This window comes from Danio rerio, chromosome 4 (assembly GCF_052040795.2).
Source record: "Danio rerio strain M-AB ecotype USA chromosome 4, GRCz13ab, whole genome shotgun sequence".
NCBI classification, from domain to species: Eukaryota; Metazoa; Chordata; class Actinopteri; order Cypriniformes; family Danionidae; genus Danio; species Danio rerio.
Genome location: NC_141024.2, coordinates 42,802,501 through 42,818,540, shown reverse-complemented (window position 1 = coordinate 42,818,540; position 16,040 = coordinate 42,802,501). Strand labels below are relative to the sequence as shown.

General features: G+C 32.7%; 2 protein-coding genes and 1 pseudogene across 3 annotated transcripts in view; 2 read left to right on the top strand and 1 right to left on the bottom strand.

Moving 5' to 3' along the window:
• The window catches only part of LOC148680963 (protein NLRC3-like), a 156,759-nt gene extending 156,346 nt beyond the window's left edge, over positions 1-413 (bottom strand). The window contains exon 1 of the mRNA XM_088650082.1: positions 1-413. The gene's annotated coding sequence lies outside the window, so the exon portion shown is untranslated.
• The window catches only part of LOC101886199 (uncharacterized), an 883,799-nt gene that overhangs the window by 676,937 nt on the left and 190,822 nt on the right, over positions 1-16,040 (top strand). The gene's annotated exons all lie outside the window — the stretch shown is intronic.
• Positions 1-16,040, top strand: part of LOC148680953 (uncharacterized) — a 217,811-nt pseudogene that overhangs the window by 179,721 nt on the left and 22,050 nt on the right. The gene's annotated exons all lie outside the window — the stretch shown is intronic.

Sequence of the window (16,040 nt, the reverse complement as noted above, 5' to 3'; positions counted from 1 at the left end):
CTGGATAACCTCCTCCTCTTCTTCTTCTTCTAGTTCTTGTGTGGCAAGTTACAGAGAGCAGCGTAAAGCTGAATACCGCCACCTGCTGTACTGGAGTGTGTATAATAATAATATGTTTACAGTTTGGTCAAATCAGTTTCATAGAGTTCATTGTAGATTTGTAGAAAAGCATCGTGTCTCTGTAATGGTTTAAAGATCAATATGATCATTAAAATATACTATTAAATAAATTGGATTCATTTAATATAAAAAAAATACAAAGAACAGTTAAAAAGAAAATGACAAACGTCATTCATGGAGTGTCCGCTAGGGGGTAATCTAGAACAGCAGATAGTAGGCGTTGTTTAACTGCACTGTGTGACAATCTTTTTTTTTATTAACTCAATGCCACAAGAACGATTAAATTTCACATTTTTCTGAAAAAGAAAAAAAAAACAGTAATATATATATATATATATATATATATATATATATATATATATATATATATATATATATATATATATATAAAGTAAAATTACATTTAAATGAAATTGAATGTTTTCAGAGCATTACATGTTTTCAGTGCTTTTTGTTCTGTTATTGTTCTAAAAGATTTATGTAAACTTTAAAGTCATTCACAAAAAGTTTGGTTTACATTGAGCCCACTTTTTCTTATGTATATGGTATTTTCCTAACAGCATAAACAAATTAAAAATATATTGTCCTTTACAGTCCTTTAAGTTCTCATTATCAGAATAAAACAGTACATTAAATAAACCAATTTCTATCTTATACTCCATGTTTTTGTTAATAAACAATTCCAAATCTTTCCAAAACATTCTTGAGTAAATACAATGAAAAAAATATGTAAAATTGTTTCTTTTTCTTGACCACAAAATTCACACATATATGAAATATTGAGTTTAAATATTTCCAGAACATGTTTAGCAGGATAAATTCTATGGAGTATTTTGTACGACACTTCTTTAATCTTGTCATTTAAGCAAAACTTATTTGTCAACTTCCAAGCTTTACTCCAAGAAATATTAGCAAATAATGAAAGCCAAAAATGTCTTGCTGTAGATAGAGCCAACAAATGGAGAGCATTCTTTATAACCTTATTGTTACATTGTTGTTTTAATACATCAATATTTTTACCTATGCTGATCCCTTCTGAAATATCGTTTTTAAAAGCAAGACCACACCCTTCAGAATTGCATCCAAAACAAGAGCGAATTCTCTCCATTTAACTGGTTATTTAAATGTTTTAAGAAATTCAGTATAAGATAACAAATATCCCAGAGGGTTAATTAACTGCCTCACTAACAGAATACCATTACTGAACCAATTCTGATCAAATCAAGATTTGTTTTTAAATAAAACATCCTTGTCGTTCCATATGAAATAATTGTGGGGAGAAGAATTGTGTTTATATATCAATTTCCATGATAGAAGGGCTCGCCTATGGAAACTGGACAATTTAACTGGAATTTTGTCAACAGAACAATTACATTTTAACAAATAGTCCATGCCACCCAGAGTATTGAATATAGAATTGGGAAATACGTTGTAATAATTGATAAATACAATCAACCATTTAATTTTAAAAGTGTTATCAAGAGTTTTGTAAAAACCTCCAATCCGCCGTGCTCTTTAGGATTACAAAGAGCCTCTATTTTAAATAATGTGGTTTATTTCTCCAAATAAAGTTATAGAGATTATTATCCAGTTCTTTAATAACATTGGGAGGCAGATCTAACAATAGATGTATATACGGATCTAGATATTCCTTCTGCCTTTCATAACAATACTCTGCCAAATATTGAGATGTCCTTCATAAACCACATATTACATTTATTTCTAGTTTTCTCAATAATTAACTCAAAAATTAATTGACTTCTTAGTTTTTCACTTTTACAAATTATTACACCCAAATATGTTAATTTTTGTTTAACAGGAATATTTTCTATTTGTATAAAGAAGCATTCTTTAAACGGAAATAATACAGATTTATCTAGATTCATTCTAAGGCCTGAAACATTAGTCAATTCCTCAATATATGTCATAATTTCTGGTATTTCCAATCTGTTTTTCAATAAAACTGCTGTATCATCTGTGAATTGACTAAGTTTAAAGTGTACTCCTAAAGCAGTGATACCATTTAATTGACTTATTTTAATATGTAGTGTTAGAACTTGAGTAACTAATACAAATAAAAAAGGAGAGAGAGAGGGCAACCTTGTCCAATACCACAATGAATATCAAATCTTTGGGAGGTACCATGCACAAGTTTGACAGAACTTTTACACCCAGTATACAATGTTCTAACTGCTTTCAAAAACAAATCTCCAAAACCAAAGAATTTAATAACTTTGAAAATAAAATTATGAGTCACCGTATCAAAAGCCATTTAATAATCAATAAATAAGATAAAATTATCATCCTCGATAAAGTGATTGTAATCAATCATATCTAAAATCAGCCTGATGTTATTACTTATATGACGGCCTTGCATAATCCCAGACTATTCTACATCAATTATTTCACCTAACCCCTGCTTCAGTCGTCTGGCAAAAATCATTGCAAACAACTTACTGTCATTAATAAGCAAACTAATAGGCCTCCATTTTATAAGTAAATAATTTGTCTTTGTTATGTTTGGGAATTAATGTTATAACTCCTTGTCTTAAAGAAATAGGCAATTCACCATGTTGTATAGCTTCTAAAAATACTAATAGTGAAAAGGTTGAAAGTTCTTTAGAAAAAGTCTTATAAATTTTACCAGTTAATCCGTCGTTGCCTGAAGATTTATTGTATTTTAATAAGCTAATACACTCTTTAACTCTTCAATATCTATTTCTTTATCACAAATATTCTGAAAGTTCTGGTCTATTTTTTGGTATCCCTCATCAAATTAAAAAAGTATCAGTGTTTAAATAAGTTGATGTAGAAGAATACAAATTACTAAAAAACTGAGCAACATAAATGAAATAGTTAAGGGATTTTCTACTTATTTGTTATTAATCATTAATTTTCAGACTGAGGCAAAATCCCTGTTTCCTTTTTCAGAGCCAAAAATATTTGGTATTTTCCCCTTTTTCTGACCATTTAAGTCTAGTTCTAGTAAAAGCTCCTCTTGCTTTATCCTCATAAATGTTATCTAATTCGGTTTGTAATAAATCTAATCTTTGTGACTCACAATCTGTCAGTTTCCTTTTTCTTTTTACATAAATATAAAATATCCTCAATAACCGATTTTTCTTTCCTTTTTTATTTTTGATTCCAGTTTTCTTTGTTTAATAAATGCCGTCCAAATATCAAACTTCATTAATTCCCAATATTTTCCACATGAATTCTCTAAATTTGGAGAATATTCCAATATTCCTCATTAATATCCTTAATTCTTCATTTTCCAGCAATTTGTTATTTAATTTCCAGTAATTTAGTTTTTTAACTAATTTATCTTGTACCAAATTTATTTTAATGTAAATTCCTTTATGGTCCCTCATTATGCAGGGTTTTATTAATACAGATATTGGATTATTAATTAAATCATTAGACAATAACCAACAGTCTGAAGAATGAATGACTGAATTCACAGAATGAAGAGACAAGTCCTTATTACACCAAGTAAATTCCTTCTTGTCTGTGTTCTTATGTCGCCACACATCAGTAAGACCCAATCTTAAGCATACATTATCTAATTCAGTGGAAGGACCTGGTTGAGTTTTAGGAGGCTATCTATCAATGTTTTCATTAAACACTGTATTAAAATCTCCTCCCCAAATAACTTTGGCTGAAGGATATATAGAAATGAAGTGTTGAATCCTAGACTCAATATTTGTAAAAAGCATATCGTTATTCACTTTGTTATCAGTTACACTAATAACAAAGTAGATTCTACCACAGTCATCCTTTTCAAATTTTAATATTTGCCCTGTAAATTTATTTTATTTTTTATAGAGATATTATGAAGCATATAACTGACAAGCAAACATCATTATAACACATGTAACAGTCATACAAAACTGAGTGATGCAGAACACACATTAAACAAGAGAAATGAACATATATGAGGGATCCATCATATTTAAATGATTAGACTGTACAGATAATTGTCTTCATTATTAGAGAGGTTTTTAAAGCTTTCTCATTTCTTGTAATTAAGGTCAAAGAATTATAAAATGTTTGTAAATCTCTACAGAACAAATTAAATGAGGGAGTAAGAGACTTTGTCTTGTGTAAAAATGATCAACTTTAGAGCATTATCGAGCGCATCATAGCCAGTTTTACAACTCAGAAGAAAAATCATGCACTCCTCAAAATTAATTATGCTGTAAAATGAATCAGAAATCAACCCTGAAACCTGTTTCCAGAACTCATCAGAGAATGTACAAGAACAGAAGAGCTGTAGAAGACTTTCAGGCTCAGTGTTACAGCAAGAGCATTGTGCTGAAATGTCTGATTAAATGTATTAATAAATATATAGCAGGGGTAACACCCTTCTAATCTTCTGAAATGAACTTCTTTGACCTTATTTGGGAGTAAATGGTATTACTTGTTGACCAAATATCATCTACACTCAAAAAAAAAAATTGTTGAATGAACATCGTTTAATCGTGGCACCCTTTATGCATCTAATCCAATCAAGTAAACCTAAACTGCTTTGAACATGTTGTATGAACACAAAGCACATTTGTAGATAAAACATGGTTTCAATATGTCAGTCTAACTTCTTTGCAACTAATTGACTCAAAATGTTTGTATTGTGTTATTCTAATTAAATTGATTCTAATTTACTCAATGTAACACTAAAGCTTTACTTTAACAAAATTATGTCTTGTTAAATCAGCTAGTAAACTTCTTGTTCAATATTGTTGTTTAAATTCATTCATTCATTTTCTTGTCAGCTTAGTCCCTTTATTAATCGGGGTCACCACAGCGGAATGAACCGCCAACTTATCCAGCAAGTTTTTTTACACAGCCTTCCAGCCACAACCAATCTGGGATGGATTCACACACAAATTCATACACTATGGACAATTTAGCTTACCTGACTCACCTGTACCACATGTACCACATGTATTTGGACTGTGGGGGAAACCAGTGCACCCGGAGGAAACCCACGCGAAGGCAGGGAGAACATGCAAACTCCACACAGAAACTGCCAAGGTTCGAACCAGCAACCCAGCGACCTTCTTGCTGTGAGGCGAACGTGCTACCCACTGCGCCACTGCCTTGCCGTTTAAATTACATTTTTTAAATGACAATACTATGAAGCAAGATTTAAAATTAAGTAATTCAACACAAAAAGGACAGAAAACATGTTTTTTATATATATCTTTTATTATAGCCTTTAGCAGGCACCAATCACATTTAAACAAATTTCTTCTTTAATATTCTGATACAAAATGTTATATAATATCCAAAATTGTAATATGTAATATAAAATGTATAAGAAACATTTAGCCAACAAAATAACCTTGGCTCTTAAGAAAACTGATCCCCAAGCAATACCTGTAGGACGTTAACATCATTTTTTTTACCAATTGAGTTTAAACAGCTTTCTTCACTTTGGTACTCCTATTCAAAATGTAAAAGTATAAAATGTATAGGAAACATATAGCCAACAACATAACATGCATAACATTCAAGCTCTTGGGAAAACCAATTCCCAAACTGTGCCGAAAACACGCGGTGATACTTCTTGTTGTTTTCGTATGGTGACATCCAAATGCACTACCGCCACCTACTGATATCCGCGAAGTGACTCACCAGAGTGAGAGTTGTCGATTTGAAGCGTCTCAGTCTCATTGAATCAACATGTTCTGATCAAATTCATTTGATTATTTCTTGATTCAGTTTCAAATAACATGAATTAATCATTTAACATACGTAAACTTGATTTTTTCTTTTCAATCTGACAAATTTTTATTTTGTAAATCTAATACATGACTAGTTGATTTTTTGAGTGTATAAAAGGTAAAGAGAAATATTATTTCCATTTCAGAATGTTTTTGGGGAAACAGCGACTATTGTGAATGAGACATTTCCTGATATGGAAGTTTTCACACTTTTGATCTGAGATACTGACACCACTAAGCACAGTGTTTGAGTTTGCTTTGAGGCTGAGTTATAAGTCAGATGAATTTTCATTAAGTAAAGCAGTTTATTAGAGATGCTTTCCACAATCACATAATCATCATTCAAAAACACAGTCCCTGAAGAGGAAAGCCTTTCCTGATGAGTGTAAATCTCACCACTGCTACTCAGTAAATCTGAAGCTCAAATAATCCCCTTGTCAAGCCAATCTGTTTTACATAGACTTTTGTTTCTGTGCAGCACATGCTGGTTATTCCACAGAATGCTGGTGTGTGGAGAAAAGTTCTGTTTAAAGGCAATTGCGAGAGGTCCCGGGTTCAAATCCCGGACGAGCCCCCAATTCATGTTACGACCACAGTCACAACATCAAATAAGGGAAAACACAAACGGATCAGTCTAGGGGTTTTATTTACTGAATAACCAAATATAAACAAAGTATGGGGAGAAAACAGAATAAACAAAGGCTGAATACAAAAGGAGCACCACTCCACGTCTGGACGGCCGCTCAAATTCCGTCACTGAAACACTGCAGCGCGAGCTCTTAAATCGCCAACGCTCAATGGTCTGCAGATGCGGAGGAATCAACTTAAAATCAAAACACAAACAGCAACAAAACACTAGAGGGCGACAAAGTAACATAAATAAATAAGTAATAAATACATGGACATGTAACATCCATGCTTCTAATGATTGCTTATGAAAGGTTGATCATTTAATGGGAAGTTTGGTACATTTGAAGTCACAAGAAAGCAAAAAGTTTAATTCAAGTTCAAGTTCTATTTATTTATATAGCACGTTTCCAACTGCCACAGGGCTGCACAAAGTGCCTTACAGAGAGAAAATAAACACATGATGTGAGCATAAAACAGTAAAAATAGAAATAGGCTCATAATAGGAAGGAACATAGAAAAAATATCAATAAAAGAGCAAAAATAAAAATAAAAAATAGTAAAAATAATAATAAATTATTTTTTCCTAATTAAAAGATGCTACCACAGTTGACCAACACTAAACACAATAGAGAACATGACCGTTTTAATCCAGCACATTTGTCAAAGAAGAGATCTGTAATATAAAACCAGTGAATGACTTTTGGAAAGGCAGTGCTTCATCCAATTCATTTTAAACATTGTCAAATCAAGAACAGTGAGTCCACCTTTAGAAAAGCTTATTGTTTTTCTTTTGACATATTCTGTCCTGTTTTTCCAGATGAACTGAAATACAGCTCTATCAATCTCTGTACACATTTCGGAATTAACATATACTGTAAGGAGAGAGCGGGATAGACCAGCCTTGATATTCCTTCAGCTTTGGAAAGTAGAAGACGTCCATGGATAGTCAGGTTCCTCTGAGACCAGCAATTAAACACAGTTGACTTTCTTTAAACATTTAGAAAAGTTCTGATCCTTTCAGAAGAACATTTATTAATTGTAATACCTCAATATGTGATGGTGTGCCTGACCTTAATTCCACAAACATCTGAGATATCACAATGAAGAATTGTCAACAGATTTTTCTGATTAACAGAAAGGCCAGAAGCATTCGACAATCATTGTAATTGCTGTGATATTTCAGGGAACTTGTTTTTATTATGTATAGAGACACATGCATCATCTGCACTATTTAAATACCTTCAACATTTGAGCAATTGAACATATAAAGATTAATAAGCTCTGCAACCACCAGAAACTGAAAAGGGGAAACAGGACAACCTTGTCTGATTCCACTTCCAATGACAAAACGTGGAGAAGCTCCATGAGGCAAAGACACATTACTAGTGAAGTCTTTATACAGAGTCTGAACAGTTCTCACAAACTCTTGACCAAAGCCAAAATGCTTCAAAGTGTCTGCATGAAGGGATGCTCGACAGCGTCGAAGGCTTTGTAAAAGTCTAAACACAAAATGAGAGCATCATCGTTCACCAACTCTGAGCAATCTTAAAGGTCTAAAACAAGACGGATATTATTGAAACATGTGGATCTTTCATGAAACCTGATTGTGAGAGTGAAATGTGTTTAATCTTCTAGCATATACTGCGGTGAGAATTTAATAATCAGAATTAAGCAGAGTTACGGGAAGCCAGCTATCAAGAAAAGGTTTCTCCTTATTTGGTTTAGGGATCAGTGTGATTATGCCTTGCTTCATTGATTCAGCTAATCCTCCTCTATCTGAGCTTTCTTTAAACATATTCAACATTACCAAAAAGCCTATACAGTTCAAATGGCAAACCATCTGGTCCTGGGCTTTTATTAAATGGGTTTAATGTATTTATAGTGTCCAATTCCTCTACAGATATTACAGTCTCTCAAACATCATGATGATCGTCACTAATGGTTGGAATAAATGACTGAACATTACAAAATAATTGATCAGAGCAATTTGGCTGAAAGGAAGAAGACTGGGAAAACTCATATACAAACTTTAATATTGTTCCTTTATCTGAGATGAGGTGACCATTAATATCAAGGGTTGATGTCCTTTTCTGCTCACCTCTTCTCTTTTCTGTATTAAGAAAAATAGGTTGAATTATTTTCTCCAAATTCTGGCCACTTGACCTTATTAAAGGCACCTTTGTCCGTCTCCACATTAAGAGTATCAAGGTCTTTCTTCAGTGTATATAACTTTGAAGAAGATTTTATTCTCTCAGTGTGAAGTATTTTCTAAGTGTAAAGCAGTTAATTTTCTCTTCACAAAATGTATGTAGTGTTTGCAGCAAACATGCCAGCATGTGTTAAAAATATATTTCTGTGTAAGATGAGTATGCCTGCACAGGAGCAACACTAGGAGAAGGCTGAGTGACTGATTGTAGAATAACTGAATATGTAAAGCACTGATCATATATGTTAAATACTTGTATGAAGCTATATGTTGCAGAAGTTAGAATGAGTAACATATTATCAAGTTATTATCCTATCATAACAATGTATGTAAACACTTAGTTCCTTTGCATAAGTTGCATCTATACTTTGCTGACATAGACCTGTAACATCTCTGTTGACATGAGCTAGTGGGCTGAGAGCCAAGAATAGCAGGACCCCTTAGACTAGAAAACCTATTCAAAAATGGTCAAGAGTTAAAAAGAGACACAAAGGGGTGTGTCATAATTACCTGTAAAAAGATTATGGAGAACAAAGATACTTTAGAAGGAGCAGGACAGACTTTGGAAGGTGTCCAGGAGAGACTTCAGAATGCTCTGGGGTCTGCTCTGCTCTTTCTCGGCTTTATTATGGAGAATAAAGTCTATTGTCTGATATTCAAAACCTCTGGTCTGATAATTTCTAATTGATGAGAAGTTGAATTCACGACAAATGGCACCCAACGTGGGGCTGGACAGAGATGGACAGGTGACACTGGACATGCTGGGGCTTGGAGGAAAAACACAAATATGTGGCCACGATAAAAAAAAAACGGTAAGCAATTTTAAGCTTATACGTTTGTGTTTTTTCTACCAAGGACCTGCTTGTAATGGTAAAAAGTCACTTGAACTGTTTCTCCAGCTATAAAGAACTACAAATAAAACTAAAAAAGTAAAAAGATATAAAAGGAAACAAAGGGGTTTTGAATACCAGAAGAAAATAACAATTTGCATGCAAATGATCTGTGTTTTCCTAAGAGGGCCTTGACGGATAGGATAAACATTAACTAGTAACTGTTACTCATGTTTGGGACATTTTTTAATGATGAAGAATATGCCTAGAGCATTTTTAAGTTTTAAAAGGAAGTTCTTAAAGTGTGGTGACAGTTAAGAGATTAAAACAGATTAATAAAGTAGAGAGAAGCGCGCAAAGACCTCGGAGTACCCGTTCTGTTTTAATAATAATAAATATTATTATTCAGGAGGCTGGGGGAAAAAAGGCAAAAATCCTGTGAAATGCTATTTTTACTGAAGATCAGTAAAGAGAGGAGCAGAAGTAACAGGTCACTCAAGAGGAGTGTAGTGTAGTGTATTTATTTAATTGTAAGTATTTGTGTATTTGTCTGTGTTGGACTGAAGATACTGGTATGCAGAAGCTACCACCCTTGCTCTAGAGAGACTAGAATAGAGGTGAGGTTCAGGCTACACAGCGTAAGATATGAGTTAGGATGAGTGAGAAGTATGATTGTGTTTAGAAGTATGGTTGCAATAAGAGTGAGTTTAAAAGAATTATCATTGTTATATTATAAGATAAAAAGGACTGCATATGTTGTGTGATTTAAGAACAATAAGATAGAGAGTGATGCGGTTTAGGGAAGAGATTTTGATACAGAGGAGGATTAAGCCTTATAAGATTCATTGAGATCATATTGCATTTGAAAGACACAGACTAAAAAGAAGAATATACTAGTTAAACATTTTTCTGAATAATCTCTGTGTGTTTGAAGTGTTTTAAGTATGAACTAGGCAAAGAGGGGACTGAAATTCCTGACATGTCGACAGTCTATAAGAAGGTCTGGTTCAGGAGTGGTAAGAATCTGTCTATTTTAAGAACAAAAGTTTCACAGGACAGATAGAAGCTAAAGAGTAAAGATATATTATAAGGTATTAAATAAATAGAAATATTATAAAGTAATATAAGGTAAATGAAATAAGGAATTACCAATGATAGAATTAGATTTAATAAATAGAGTTGTGTAATAAAAAACGCAACTAGAAGCTATATTAATAAATATTAAGAAATAAAAAACTGAAGCATAGAAATTACTACATATGGATATAAATAGTTATATTGATCAGGAAATAAATTTATTAATCAGTATGAAAAAAATCGATTAGTTAATAATTTGAGTAAATAAAGAAATTGAAGAAAAAACTTTAATGAATATTGATTAATTGAAGAGTTAATGATCTAATGTTTAAGGAAAATAAGTTTAAAGAAAAATGAATTAGGAAAATCTATGAGACAAAAATGCTAATTTTTGAAAGGGAAAAGAAGCATAGGAAAATGGAGAAAAAAGAAGTCCAAACATTGTTTAATAGAATAAAAAGAGAAGATGTTTAAAATATATATTAAACAGATAGGATAAAAATTACAAAAAACAGTAACATTTTGAAGAAAACAAGATTTAGCTTTAAAAGATATAATTATGTTTAAGTGCACTAAAAAATTGTTGTGGCTTAAGTTGACTTGTCATCTGTCTTAAAGTCAGCTACAGGCTGTCATGTGAGCCAACAGCTATTTGTAGTAAAAGCAGTGATTCAGATGTAAAGCATAGACACTGAGGAGACATTAAAGAACATCATAGAGTGAGTTCAAAAATGTTGTAGTTAATAGTTGATGTACTTAAAAAGTGATTTTTAAATTGCATTTCTGATAGGAAAAATGCTTTAAGTTAACAAATATGTGGAGTTAAATTAGTACTATGAACTCTAAGCTATTGCAGTAAGGATTTTGTACAGTTATATCAGATGTAAGCACCATGAAGTGCTGGTGAATTAAAAACAGAAATGTTAGAGAATTTACATAATTTAATGTAACTAGTGAGGAAGCACTAGAATAAATTAATAAAAAAATAAGTGAAGCACAATCTGAAGCCAAAAAAAAATATTATAAGGACATTTAACAAATAGAAAATTAAGCATATTTACATATGATAAAAGTTATTGAGAATTAGAAAAAATAAGTTGTTAAACAGCAAACAAAAATAAATTAATTAATGAATTAATAAAAACTAATTGGATAAAAGGAGTCTTTATTTGAGGAAGGAAAAAATGGGAAAGAAGAAAAAAAAGAAAGAAAGAAAAAAGATTTATTAAGTCATAAGCTAAATTCTATATATATTAATTAAGAGGACATAGGGATGAACTTTGGGGGACTGTAGTCTCGTACCTACCAGACATCTCTGAGTGTACTGGCAAATGGAAAGGTGTGTGAAAAAACACAAAGAGCAAAATGGCTGTGGACACTTGTGACATGAACTTTATGCCCAGGATTTACTGAGGACTGAAAAAGCTACATTTGTTCAGAGACATTCAAAAGAGACACTAACAAGAGACTGATGAACTGATCAAAGAGAAAAAACGCTCCACCAGAACTTTACATCAGCTGAGTCAAAGAAAGAAGCCAGCCCAGAGAGAGAGGGGGAAAACTGTGCCCTGATATGAAGGAATTTCAGGACACCACAGAAGCACCAATCTGTGAGCTGGTTGTCTCAGGTTGCGAGGGGGTATAGTCTGACAGTCCACCTCAAAGTAGCTCCTATAGTTCAAATTAAGTTCAAGCATTACAGAAGGAAAATTAAGAACAAAAGTGTAGCTACCCATTCTTGTATCAAATCAGACTCCTGTCAAATTGAGAGAAATTATTATCATGCAAATTTTTAAGTAATAAAAAGTGTTATAAGGTAATTTCAAGGTGAAACTTTAAATATTGAATGATATATTATGATGAATGTTAAATAATTTAGGTTTAAGTTTTAATAGGTTTAATCATAAAAGTCCTTAAACATAGAATGATAAATTACAATGCAGCAGATTAACTAAAGAAAAAGAAAAAGCTTTTGATAAGGCAATAAATAAATAGGAGAATAAATAAGAATGGAATTAAGCATTTAAGTTAAAACTAAGTAAAAGAAATATCTTAGCATAATCTTATTGTGAATGGCCTAAATCAAGATTGGATATTGAAAACTGGAAAGAGATTCAAATCTAGAAAAATTATTTATAGTTAAAGAGAAGATTGAAATAACAAGTTGAAATAAAATTCATAGGACATAAGGTCAGAAAGTGACAGTTCTAAATTGCTGTAAGAAAAATTGAAAGAGAAAAGTGTTTAAGAAAACAATATAAGGAATTAATAAGGAATTATAGTTAAAACAGAGCAAACAGAAATTTACAATACATACAGTAAGTTTTAGTCAGCTGATAAAAAAGTGCATCAAAATTGTATGAACAACTAATTTGAGGGGAATGCCTCGGGAAATAATTATGAGCCAAAAGAAGACAACTCAAAGACAAAAAGGAATTAATATATAGCTCAGAAAATCGATTAGTAAAAGAAAGAAGTGTCAATTTCCAACTAAATGATTGTCATTACAGGACTGAGATGCAGATAAAATCAGCCAGCATAGTCAGGGTTCAAATTAAATCAGATGTAGATCTGCCCAGAAAGAAAAACACTAGATGCTGAAATAGGTATAAAACTCTTTCAAAAAGTGTAAAAATAGGAGCATTAATAGAAACATTTACTGTAATATACAATCTGTCCTAGACATTTCTATTTAAATTTAAAGGAGTAATAAATTATAAGTAACTAATAATGTTTAATTGAAGTTAATTTGATAATTAAAATAAATGGTTAATCAAGACAGATAAAAGAGGCTTAATGTTGATAATATGATTTAAGAGCAATCAATAGGAGAAGATTTTCCAGCTGAAGTTCATATTGTATTTGAAGATTTGTTTTTTTGGATGGTAAATATTTCAAGTATTGGGTTTCTATTGAGTTTATTTTAGGTAACTACCAGAGGAGGGTAGAAACTTGTTTGTACTTGTGTAGGCTGATGACTATCATATATTGTATACACCAGAATGCATAAAGGGTTAAAATTAGGGAGAAGATCTTAGGATGGACACTGTCACAATATGTGGATGATTGAATTATCTACAGCTTCATAAAGATCTAGTTCAATTAAAAGACTTGAGTGGAGACCATTGCTCCAAACAGTGAGATATGATGACTGTTTTTGGTGTTGACTGGATAGAGAATTATTCTGTAAACAAGCACAGTTGAGAAACTATGATGAGTAGATGATTGGAGATGGTAGCAGAAGCAAATTATGAAGCAGGAACAGTTATTCATTTGTGACGAAAGAAGTACTTCCAAGGATTTGAAACATCAGCAGAAATAAGTTCATAAAAGGTTTGCATTCATAAAGAAATTAAAATCTAAGTTAATAAGTGATTAATAAATAAAAACATCTAAAGGAGTATGAAAAATTGTGAATAAAGCAAAAGAGAGAGTAATTGTATTATGCTCAATTACCAGAAATGGCTGAAAGAGATGAAGATGATCCATCAAGGCCAACGCTCAATGAAAGATGTGAAAATAATAAACTTAATGGGATTAATGTGTTAACAAGTGCATTGGTGAATGATGGCATGGAAACTGACAGAAACAGGCATCTAACACTGCATCACATGAACTACTATTGGGTCAACCCTTGCAAGAAACCACATGAAACTTTGCATAAAACCTTGCATATAATCTCACCTATAACCTTGCACATAACCTCTTGGAATGGTTTGCAAGGATGTCCAATGCAGTAGGGACTTAAATAAAGAAACAATTAATTGCCATGTGCAAAGCGATATCTGTGCAGGAAACCAGAAAGGAGCCATGTGAGAGAGCAGTGATACAAGGTCGAATTGGTCCAGCTGATCGAGTCTATCTGTGGATGTTCTGGAAAAAGGAGAGAGCTCAGGAGGAAAGGACCATATCTGGATGAGGGCAAATCCAACAGCTGCCAAAGTGGATGCCATTAATGGGGTACCAATGCCTCAAAGGAGCGAAAGGAAACAACTCCAGCAAGGGAAAGCTGACCGAAAACAGAGGAGCCTGAATATTCCAAAGCTCTTAACTACTAAGTGCAACGTGTGGAAGGAGAAGTTAATCAGAACAAAGTAAAGAGTGATTCTGATAACATGCCTGAATACCACATACAGCAGTGCCACAAATCAAGGGATGATAATTGCACAACTGCAGATTTCAAAACTCAGACTCTTAACCACACATCTCCATTAACATCTATTAAAGTCAAGTGAAGATGCTGGTAGCTTAGAAGAAGAGAAACAAGGATGACCAAAGATCAAGATCAACATTTAATGCTTTTTATGTTTGCATATTGATTTTGTTTGCATATTGCTTTCATGGTACCTATATATAATATCACTTCAGTATATTCTGCATGAGTGAAAACCAGCAGCTAGGACTGAACCAACTGAATACTTATGCTTAAAACATTGTTGTCTTTGATGTGTTAAGAGAAAAAAACAGAGTACAGTCTTTTACTTCATTCAAATCAAAAGAGAGGGGAGATGTTTGGCTGGACTTCTGTCAAAGTACAGTGGCATAATCTAGTCAATTGATAACAGCCACTAGATAGAGGTAATTAAGAGAACTGGATTATGAAATTGCACTTTGGGGTAAAAGACAATAATATTAAGACTAAAGTCTTAAGAGGAGGGATTGAAGAAGATTTCTATTCTCTCAGTGTGTAGTATTTTCTAAGTGTAAAGCAGTTAATTTTCTCTTCTCAAAATGTATGTAGTGTTTGCAGCAAACATGCCAGCATGTGTTAAAAATACTGTGTAATATGAGTATGCCTGCACAGAAGCAACACTAGGAGAAGGCTACTGAATGGCTGATTGTGTAGAATAACTGAATATGTAAAGCACTGATTATATATGTTAAATACTTGTATGAAGCTATATGTGGCAGAAGTTAGAATGAGTAACATATTATCAAGTTATTATCCTATCATAACAATGTATGTAAACCCTTAGTTCCTTTGCATAAGTTGTATCTATACTTTGCTGACATAGACCTGTAACATCTCTGTTGACATGAGCTGGTGGGCTGAGAGCCAAGAATAGCAGGACCCCTTAGACTAGAAAACCTATTCAAAAATGGTCAAGAGTTAAAAAGAGACACAAAGGGGTGTGTCATAATTACCTGTATAAAGATTATGGAGAACACAGATACTTTAGAAGGTGTCCAGGAGAGACTTCAGAATGCTCTGGGGTCTGCTCTGCTCTTTCTCGGCTTTATTATGGAGAATAAAGTATATTTTCTGATTTTCAAAACCTCCGGTCTGATAATTTCTAATTGATGAAAAGTCGAATTCACGACATGACCCCGTTCAACCCGGGGATGCTGCGGCCACAGCGCAAAGTTCTAACCACTATACGATCACGGCAAGCTACGAGACAGCCGTTGTGACCCTTGTGTGGTATGTTCCTCCCTGTGATAAGCCCCTTC